The sequence below is a fragment of the Syngnathoides biaculeatus genome, chromosome 18 (genome assembly GCF_019802595.1).
Source record: "Syngnathoides biaculeatus isolate LvHL_M chromosome 18, ASM1980259v1, whole genome shotgun sequence".
NCBI lineage: Eukaryota > Metazoa > Chordata > Actinopteri > Syngnathiformes > Syngnathidae > Syngnathoides > Syngnathoides biaculeatus.
In genome coordinates, this window is record NC_084657.1 from 16496911 (window position 1) to 16507592 (window position 10682).

Below are 10682 nucleotides of genomic sequence, written 5' to 3' on the forward strand. Positions count from 1 at the left end.
AAATTGATGTATTATATTTATTTATTTATTTTAGTCACCTATTGTTTTCAAAAGGATCATTTGGAGTAGAGTTCATGGGTGTGATTACATCACTGCAACATAAAAATGAATTGTTCAACAGTGAGGCAGATGTGGTAATCAAGCATACACCGTGCCACCCCAAATCATATCAATTTTATGACTTTATAATCCATTTACCTTCCTGTACTGTTTCCACGCAACTGACATTCAACCTGGCTGGAACTATCTGCTCTTCTAATAAGAACTTAGACCACATGGCGCAATCTGAAGTCGCCCTTTATGGAAAAAGGGAAAAAAGGTGAAGTGAGTTTAGCATTTTTCCAAATGTACTGTAATTTCATCATAACAATGAAATAGCCTGAACCCCTTTCGTTGCATGGAAATCCGACTCAAGATGGCCACTGTCTCAGACTGATCATATCAGGCTAATGTAGGGCATTTGCAAACAGTACCAGTTTTCTTTCATGCAAGGAAAAAAAAGAACTGCACCCCGCAATTCTCAACGACACTCGAAAGCAGTTCAAATCCGACCACTTCTTTTATTTGCTTTCACAATTACAACATATCCAGGGGGATGACAGAAGTGTTTTTATTGTTTTACCATGTATCATGTAAGTAATTGGAAACTACTTAATCAGGCTTTTTGGAAATGAGAAGTGTGGCAATAGTCATTACGGGTTATCTTCAGGTGCCTTCCATTAAACTGGCTCCGTCTGGTCTTCCGCAACCAGCTACTTCCTCTTTAGAGTGCAGATTTGTTTCCTCTTGAATTGCTAAATATAAAAGCATTTCTTTATTGCAGCAAAACACTTTCTTGATTGCACAGCAAATAATAATAATTACAATAATCTCAACACCTATAATTATCCTTTTGTTCCATCAAAATTGGTGTACAAAATAATGCTACACTGAAAGGCAACAGTTAAAAGTGAAATAACTACAACTCGTCACCAAGGTTGTTAGGGTACTTCTGACATTTGACTGGAAGTGGCAAAAATGAAGATGTTGAGGTTCTGTCTAAGAGTGAGCAGGTTAAATAGAATTAGAAAAGAGCTCATTAGAGGCTGAATGAAAAAAGAAGTAAAGCTTTAATAGTTCCTTGGGGAACACTATTAGATAACACAGCTGGGATCTAGCTGTGTTACGCAACAGTTTGTCCAAAGTAATAGAAGTGGGAGCACACATTAAAAGTTAGTAGACGAGGGTTCAGTGTTTAATGCCAGAGTTGTCCACAGATTTCACCAAGAAACCGCTCTAAATTGGAAAAGTATTATCGAAATTTCTCTCTTGCTCAGACATTCCAATGAGCCCGGCTGGAAAACTGACAGCCTATCAGTGCTTCCTGTTCTGACTCCCCCATTGCTCATGGATACAGTTCACCGAACAGAAAACGTCCATTGTCTGGCATTTTATCGCCGATTTTTGTGAAAAATAATTACAAACAAACAACACAAAAATATCATAATGTACAATGTCCAAGCCTGTGTGTTTGAGCCAGAATACACACAGGCGGAACTTGATGTTTTTGGAGAATGGGGCGTGACGCTGACGGAGGAGCATAACATGGATCTCGGAGATGTTCCAGACAGGCTGATTTCAAAAGACTGGTATTCGTGTTCTTTTTGTGACCTAATGCCAACTGTGGCAGAATACCTGTGTTGTTGTGAGTTTCAAAAGGTCAAACATAAAATGGAGCGTATCAGAATGAACTTGGATCACAAACATTTCTGCATAACATCGATCCTAGATCAGGGGTGCTCAATGCGTTGATCACGATCGACTGCAGTTTTGGTCGATCATGATAGCGTGCCGTGAGAAGAACAGAAAAAACCATCATCCGTATCACCTTAAGCTCACCGCACATGCGCAAACATTGACCGTACAGGAAAACACGCAAGTCAGCAAGTTCCCTCCATTTTAAGCCCTCTCTTTAGAAATCTTATCAAACATCAGTATGGATGCTGGAGTAAAGAAGACAAAAATATATCACTTTCATTCGGAATGGGAAGTGGACTTTTTTGACGAGAGGCGGGCATGTGTTGTATCTGTTATCAGGGAAAAGGAGCAAGGAATTTAATCAATGGTAATTCTGGTGAGACTCATGGGTGACCAGGCCTTCTCGGCTGGCCTGAATACTCTCAGAAGCTCTGACCTTTAAACCCAGCCATCCATTTTCTAAGCCGCTTATCCTCACGAAGGTTGCGGGAGTGCTGGAACCTATCCCAGCTCTCAACGGGCAGGAGGCAGGTTACACACATGCATACACTGAGAGAACAAGCAAACTCCACACACGGAGGTCCGGGATTGAACCCGGGTCCTCTTTACAGCTGTTCCACCGTGCCACCTCATAAATTATGATGTTGCTTATACTGTATACTGTACCGGCACAAGAGGCTCAGCGGCTAATAACCAGTAATGGTTAGATGCGTGCAAATTTTCCCAGCTGATGAACGAGCCTCAACTGTGACACCCACAGCTGTATCCTGTCAGGTTGACCCCACGGGAGATTAAGGAAGGACAAATTTGCGTGCGTTTTCTCAGTTTTGTTGCAGTTTGGTGCACAACACGTCAGCATCTTGGCTGAGCTAGAACGAACGGTCTGTAATGCTACAGTAAGCAGCGGCGACATCAGGCGTGGGGTCAACGACGTTTCTTCCGGGTCTGGCTGGCAAAGCTAGCACATATATAGATTTTGTTGGATTTTAAAAAAATGTTCTTTATTTTCAATTTTTTTTCCAATTAATGTCCAAAATAAATGTAATAATGATACTTGACAGAAACACAATTAACAATTAACATGACGGAAAAAAAAGAAAAATGAAAAAAAAAAAGTCCTCATTATACACATTAGAAAATCTGTGAATGTATTCAGATTGCAGATATTTTGCAAGTCGTACTTGGCTTCCTCTGACCAACACATAAGAGGATATAAAATGCTGATACAGATAAGTGCCAGCCAGCTGGCTTTGTGACTGAAAGTTTCAAGAAACAGATGCATTGGGAACAGTTCAAGTTACATGACCAGCTCTACTGACTCTGAAGGCCTCTGGGTTGAGAACATTGACCATAGCGGCACCTAGAGTCTGAAACGTGATTAGACAAAAAAAAAACTCCACAAGAGATCCTGAAATCAATGCAGCTTAATGGAAGCACTACCTGATAGAGAGACCAGACTGTTGGGAATATATTAAGACATTGGTCGCACGGTGGCTCCAGCCGCGCCAGTGTGGGTTTGGATGTTCCTCACCTGCCTCCATGGGTTTTCTCCGGGCACTCCGGTTTCCTCCCACATCCCAAAAACAAGCAGTGTTAATTGGACATTCTAAATTGCCCTTAGGTGTGATTGTGAGTGCGCTGTTTGTCTCTACGTGCCCTGCGATTGGCTGGCAACCAGTTCAGGGTGTAACCCCCCTCCTGCCCATTGACAGCTGGGATAAGCTCCAGCAATCCCCCAAACCTCGTGCGGATAAGCGGCAAAGAAAATGGATGGCTGGGTTGAAAGGTCAGAGCTTCTGAGAGTATTCAGGCCAGCAGAGAAGGGCTTTTCGCCCATGAAGTCTCACCAGAATCACCATTGATTAAATTCCAATCTCTTTTCCCTCCTAGCAGATACAACACCAGGCTGCCTCTCGGCAGTGGATTTCCATTACTCATTCCCCCGGCAGGTGCCTACCTTCCAGATCACTTCGCCCAACGCCAGCCACCCGATACATATTCAACAGTTACTTTTCTTCATTAAAAAAATCCATCTATTGAGTTTCCTGTGCACATACTTATTTTATCACCCGACTGAGAGCGCTTCACTTTTACAGGCAGACTTCCAGTAATGACAAGTAGCATCCAAATAGTGTCTCCTCCAATAGTACTGTGTACCTACCGCTTTGGCTTATTGACAGAGTTTATCATATCAAATTCAGCCTGATGCAAGAAGTCAAAAACGTTCAAGCCCAAGAAAATTTTGAAACTTTGAGAGGAAAGCTGAAGTGTTGTCACAGTTGGTATGTTGCTATTAAGAATTAAAAAGAGACAACGGTTGTTCTGCAGTTCTTGATGCTACATGGTAATTACACAGTGGTCTTTTGTTTATGGGGAATGGTCTTTCGTCACATGTCACTTGCAGGTAAATTCCCTGTCCCTGCCCCCTAAAACTCATCCAATTTAATTTCTGTGACTCTCCTAACTCTGGCAAAAACTCACCATGTTGCCCACTATAGCTCGTACAAAAACTTCAAAGTTATCATGACTTACTTGCTTTCATCAATATTTTAAGATTATAGAGGTGTATGAATTCAAATGAGATTGAGACACAGGGGCCTACTATCAGAGCCAGCAAATGCCGGCCTAAGCATGATCAGAAGCAATGACCTATGTATGGACGTGAGATTATGTTATTCGTTTCATTCTAATGTGTTGGTTGAGGCAGAGTAGAAAGAATATTACAACCCGTATTCTAGAAAAAGTTGGTTTGGCAAAATGTCCCCTTTATCCAAAGTGAATGAAGATTCAGTCTTGTAAGCAGCAAAATGGAAAGTCTAGTAAAAAATATAACTGGCACAGTACGTGGCACATGTGAAGTAATGTGTAAAGATTATAAATGTGTTCAGGTTTTAACAGTGAACGGAGTCAAGTCTAGGCACAAGCAATGGAAATTAGATGGAATTATTGCTGTAATACCCAATCACGTAGACAGACGTCGCTGTTTCGCTATTCTGTATAAACATTTTGACCGGCTGTAACGATACACGTTCAACTGTTATTAAAACATCCAACAGCCGATGAATTACTGCGTCGAATATACTCATTTACAGTCACAAACAAGGGTTTAGCCTCGACATGGATACTTTTTTTCCCTTGGTTGGCATTTATTCAACCGAGTGCTGTCAACCCTTAAAATGTAACCAAAATGGACACCAAAATAAAGACAAGCAGTAGCGTCCACCAGCCACCTGACACGTTAATGGTGACCAGGTTCTATACAGGATCTAAAATTCCCATCCTGTTTGCTTTGGGGGTTGGTCACGTTAATCAAGTTAGTCCCGTACGTGTTGTACTGATGGTTTAACAAATTCCAGGTTACACACTGTATTTGTAATTGACCTAAAGGGTTTAGCTAACCTTAGTTTGCCGTGGAGCTGAACAACAAAGTAAGGTTCAAGAGAAGGTCAAATTAAGTTCAACTGCATTGTATAAAGTTCTGGGGTCATAACTGAAATCGAGAGAACCGAAAGAATCGAGAGAAGAAAGTTTGTTGGTATAACATAAGTTGAACTTTATACTAGATGACGTCACGCAACACACACAAGCTAGTGCTTTTCTTCTTCTTTTATACATCTAAAGAACTTGGGTGATTTTAAATATAAACATTATGAGCCCCCAGCATCACTTAAGTCCTCAATGCTCCTGTAAAACCGTGTGACCCCTACCCCCCACCCACAATTGACCTGTCAATAACTAGCAGGATGCACACATGCGCACTCAAGTTTGACAATTAATCAAGAACATAATTTCAATGCCTTCAAACATTCCGCTTCAGGAGATTCAGTTGCGTGTCTTGCAGAGCAGCTGCCTCCTTTCGTGCCATTTTGCACAGTCTCCCAGAGCCCATATATTAAAATGCATGCATTTATTAAATGGATGAGCGTTTTCTTTGATTTCACCGCTACAAGGTGTATTTTTTTATGAATATGATTTGCCCATTTACCTGTCTTCCACATCCTGTATTGTGTCAGGAAGCGGTGATCCAAGTGTTTCCGCGAGGAATATGGCTGCCACGTCGCTGATTACGGGAGTACCTCCGTAGATTATACCCGGCAGCCAAGGTATGAATTCACCACTTAGAAGCACCATTGGGGCCACCATTGCTCCGATACGAGCCATCATGGATACCCTGCCCATTCCATTCTGACCGAGGTACAAAAGTTTTACTTTAAAGTCATGAAGTGTCTCACTCCTCTCATCAGTCAGCTGGGATAGGGTTACCGGTACTTGAGCTCAAATGAGTACAAATTCATATATAGAATATTCAAGTTACCTGATGTTGAATATTTTTGGAATGTGGAGCAAGTTAGTGTATCTCAACACAGGAATTAATTGTCATGTTGGAAATGTTTAATATTCATTATGCGACATAATGTTATGTAATAGTTGAATGACCTCTCAGTCTGATTATCCTGCTCAAATAGAAAAGTGCTCAGCTGTGGTTTGTTATTGTCTTAATGACCTTGAGTTCTCTGATACATGAGCAAGTTGACAGCAGCTGAATGAAGCAGCGAGGCAGCCAGAGACTTGCGTAGCGTGCGTTGGTCTGTGCACAAGTAGAATGCCAGTCACTTAGTTTTGCAAATATTACTTACTCTGCAATGTTATCCTGCTATTTTGCAGTTCATCGTTTGCACCCCCATCATTCATGCATCCATCCATTTTATTAAAGTATCATGGTTTTTTTTCCAGACATTTGAGATGAATATTTTTCTTTTTCCTGTTTTAATGAGTGTCCAATGAGGCATTGACCAGAAAATGTTTGTGATAAATAATATGGTATAAAATAACGTGACAAAAACTAATCTAAAAGTAAATGTGAAATATGTATCCTTGGCATGTGTGGTATTATGTCGTACCATCAGGTTGACCAGTACGGTGAGTCCCGCAATGATAAGTGCACCAACTTGGGATGGACGGCGTCCGATAAAACTCATTGTCAAAGTTACGATGACCTTGGCGGGAATGTCCACTGCTGCCCACCAGACAGCACTAAGACAGATTGTCGTCATCCTCATTGTGGGAGTGCGGAACAGATCCAAGACAGTGTGGGAGCCCTGTGAGCATGATATCTCATTCTTCATGGACTCCTTCACCATCTGAACATTGAAGGGAAAATCATCCTCGCTCAAATTCAGTTTCTTTAGCCGTGACACGACAATGGCTTCGTAAAGGGCCTGAACGTTTTCACCAACTTTGATGTCAATTTCGTCTTCTTCCTCATGGCGTCCATTGATTTTTGCAACACTTTGAAGATTTTTGATGGCTCGGTCACAGTTTCGTCTCAGGACCAACCATCTTGAAGATTCATGAAACCACCTGTATGAATGAGCGTTTGTTTACAGTCCAAGAACACGTTCACATCAATAGCCAAAACAACATTTACATCTTTAGCCAAACCCGTACAAGTCTGACAGAGGAGCTATGTTAAAAATTCTGCCGATACAAAATACATAAATATTCTCATTTTTGATTGTCTGATTGATTGGTGCAGTGAGTCTTCTTATTGTGTGGTTTGAGTACAAAGAGAGGGCAATTGAATAAAACATATTATCAATAAAAAAGATAATTAAATTTAACCAGTTAAAGTTTTTTTTAACCTATGTTTTTGTCAAGACTTATTTTTCCGTACTGCATTTGTTTCAAACAACTTGTCATGCCACACTCTGACACCAGTCGTACAGGGATCAAACAACCCATATCAGGGGGTTTGATACCCCATACTCCTGAAGAGTATATACACTGGATGGTGGATGAGAATTTCCTCAAAGCAGTCTTGAACTTGTTCTCCATGGCCTCACTGAACTCCTGCCACGCCCGGGTTTTTGCCTCCACGACCACCGAAGGTGCCTTCCGCTTGGCCAGTTGGTACCTATCAGCTGCCTCGGGAATCCCACAGGCCAGAAATCCCCAAAGGACTCCTCCTTAAGCTTGACGTCATTCCTTAATTTTGGTGTCCACTAACAGACAACAGTCAGTACCTGCTGCCCAACCCAAAGGTGGAGGGTTAGGGTTAGGCTACCAGCTCATTCACCGTGGTGAACAGGTGCTGAGCTGGGGGGCAGTAAGCAAACTCACATCTGCTCGGCGCCTCACACCATGGGCAACTCCAGAGTGGACCGGATTCCAATCCCACTCAAGAAGATTGGTACCAGAGCACAAATGGTGCGTAGAGGAAATGTATGACTACTTTATCTAGTCCAAAAGTCTCGACCTCACGCACCAACTTGGGCTTTTTCCCAGCCAGAGAGATGGCATTCCGTGTCCCTAGAGCTGGTTTATGTTGCCATGGATTTGATTGCTAAGGTCCCTGGCTTTGGCTGCTGCCCAGCTCACTTTGCACCTGACCCCTATGGACCTTCTCACAGGTGGTGAGCCCATGGGAAGGGGTACCCATGTTACCCTTTTGAGATGTGCCCAGCCGAGCCCCATGGATGCAGGTCCGGCCACAAGGCGCTCTCCTTCAAGCCACACCTCCAGGCCTGCCTCCAGAGATGGGTCCCAGTGACTCACGTGCGGGGAAGGGAATCCTGAATCCATTATTTTTACTTGAAATAGGGGTTCATGGAGCTGTACTTTGTCTGGTTCCTCACCTACAATCTGTTTGCATTGGGTCACCCTCCCAGGGGTGTGAAGCCCCAGACAACTTAAGTCCTAGGATCATCAGGACACACAAGTCCCTCCACCACAATAAGGTGAGGGCTCGAAGAGTGGGAGTTTTTATCTTTCGATTTAAATTTGAACAATGTAGGTTTAAAAAAAAAAAAAAGAAAAAAAAAACGTAAAAAACTTTCTTCTCACTTTCTCTCAATTTTGAACATCTCACCATGAGTAGATGAAGAAGACATAAAAGGGTGAAGAGACAGCAAAGGTCAACCATCTCCAATCCCGAATGAAATAAGCGATTGCCGTCTGGATCAACTGTCCCACCGTGTAACAGTAACCTGATAGATTTCCCACTCCAGTCTGCCCACAGGTTGGAATCCACTTCACAACTTTGTGAAAGAGAAAATACACTTCAGTGTTGTGTGCGATGCAACATTTAAATATTTTTTTCCCCAGTCAAACTAAATTGCTTACTGAGAGAGAGAGAGTATTGAGGAGCACGCCTGACAGAGCCATTCCGCAACCAAATTGGCAAATGCAGAACACTGAGAAAGATGTGGCGAAAGCAGCACAAGTCCCAGCCACTGCCATTAGCTGGTAAGAAATGATCAAAAGCCTACATCGCCCAAACCTGAAAACATTGCTAAAACTTTGTACAAAAAATCCTGCATGTTTGATATAAATTTAATTTTCACTTTAAAGAACACATTCTAGTCCAACAAATTAGTAAAGTCAAAAGATTGTGTTATAATATAAAGCTGGTTGGTGCGAAGATTCATGTTTACTTGTCTGCAAGACTTCCCAAGACAATGGATCCCGCAACAACACTTCCCATGTAGACTGTTTGGCCCATTTGTTTAAAAGATCGTAGATCACACACCAAATCCGCATCTGCAGTGATACGGACCATTGTGTTAAAGAGGGAGGTAAGCCAAAAGGTGAAGCTCTCAATTTACCTACCTACCCTCACTAATAGTGACGAGTATTGAGTTGTGACCAAAAGAACAAGATCATAGATGCAAGTGGCAGAAATGACTTTCTGCCATAAAGTCTCTGGTCTTTCTCTTTGTATATAGGGACAGAAGCTCGGTCATCCGGGATACTCTCACTGTAGAGATGAGGTAGCTGGGGCATCTGATTTGGACGCCTCTTTGGTGAGGTGTTCTGGGCATGACCCACTGGGAGGTGACTCCGGGGGGACACTGGAGGAATTACATGCACCTTCCACCCTCCCTGAAGTGGCTGGGGCAAGGGAAGTCTCTGGGTCTCTGCTCAAGCCACTGCTCCAGAGTTGTGTAGGCACTTGTCAGAACAATTGCACAATGATAAATGGGAACTTTTAGTATCTATGTGAAGAATCTTGTCCATAATTCAAAATTGTGAACATTTAGAAGTCAAACAGCGGACTGTGTTTGACCTTCGAATTTCCACAGGACAGTATTTGGACTTAACTGGAGAAGGAGATGAATCATAGCTTCCAGCATACTTTTTTGTCAATTCTCCCACAAGATCACACTCACCACTATCAACTCAAATAAAAAAAAAAAAGACAAAAAAATATAAAGAAATTAAATAAAGTTACAGCTGCATGTCAATGTTAATAATTTGCGCTCAAATTTTGATTTTTGATTAGTGAAGTGCTATTAATCCAGCCGCACGAGGTATTAGCAGTCCACTCTTTTGATGTGAACTTTGAATGTGGAGTCTTTGCTGAATAGGATCAAAGTCTGGTCAGGCAGGAGAGCGAATGTGGGCAGACACATCCGTTTGACTCATTTTTTAATGCTTGCAAGTTATTAAATTCTCAGAATTGGCAAATGCCTCATTTGTATTTGTTTTTTGTCATTGCTTCTACCAATGAGGAAAGAGCATTTTACATAAATTTAATCGAAATTTCTTTGATACTGAATAGTAAAGAGTTAGTGAAGCTCTTGAAAATGAAAATAATTAATAATTGTCAAATAGTGTAGTTATGGCAAAAAACCAAGATTTGTACGGCAAATATGTATTGTAATGTTCTAATAAGTGCCAATTTGCTATTGTTAGAGCACCAGCCTAAACCTCTGCCTTCTTGTCCCGCTGAATACCTTTGAGGGATTTGTGCACTTGTGTTTTGATCAGTGTGAGGTGTCAGCCTGAATGAGGCTACAGATGCACTGCATAAAAACAAAACTAAACAAAACAAACGAAAAAAAACATTGATTCAGCTGTGAGAGTCAGAAACAGCATAGAGTTGTCCTTGTTAAACTCTTTGAGTGGGTTTTGAATCCCAAAACATGAATAAACATAAAGCAACA

The 10682-nt window shown here is 41.8% G+C and overlaps 1 protein-coding gene across 1 annotated transcript in view; it reads left to right on the top strand.

Moving 5' to 3' along the window:
- The window catches only part of nrg2a (neuregulin 2a), an 85467-nt gene extending 78997 nt beyond the window's left edge, over positions 1-6470 (top strand). Inside the window, exon 14 of the mRNA XM_061804455.1 lies at positions 5751-6470. The gene's annotated coding sequence lies outside the window, so the exon portion shown is untranslated. The remainder of the gene's footprint in view (positions 1-5750) is intronic.
- The last annotated feature ends 4212 nt before the right edge of the window (positions 6471-10682 follow it).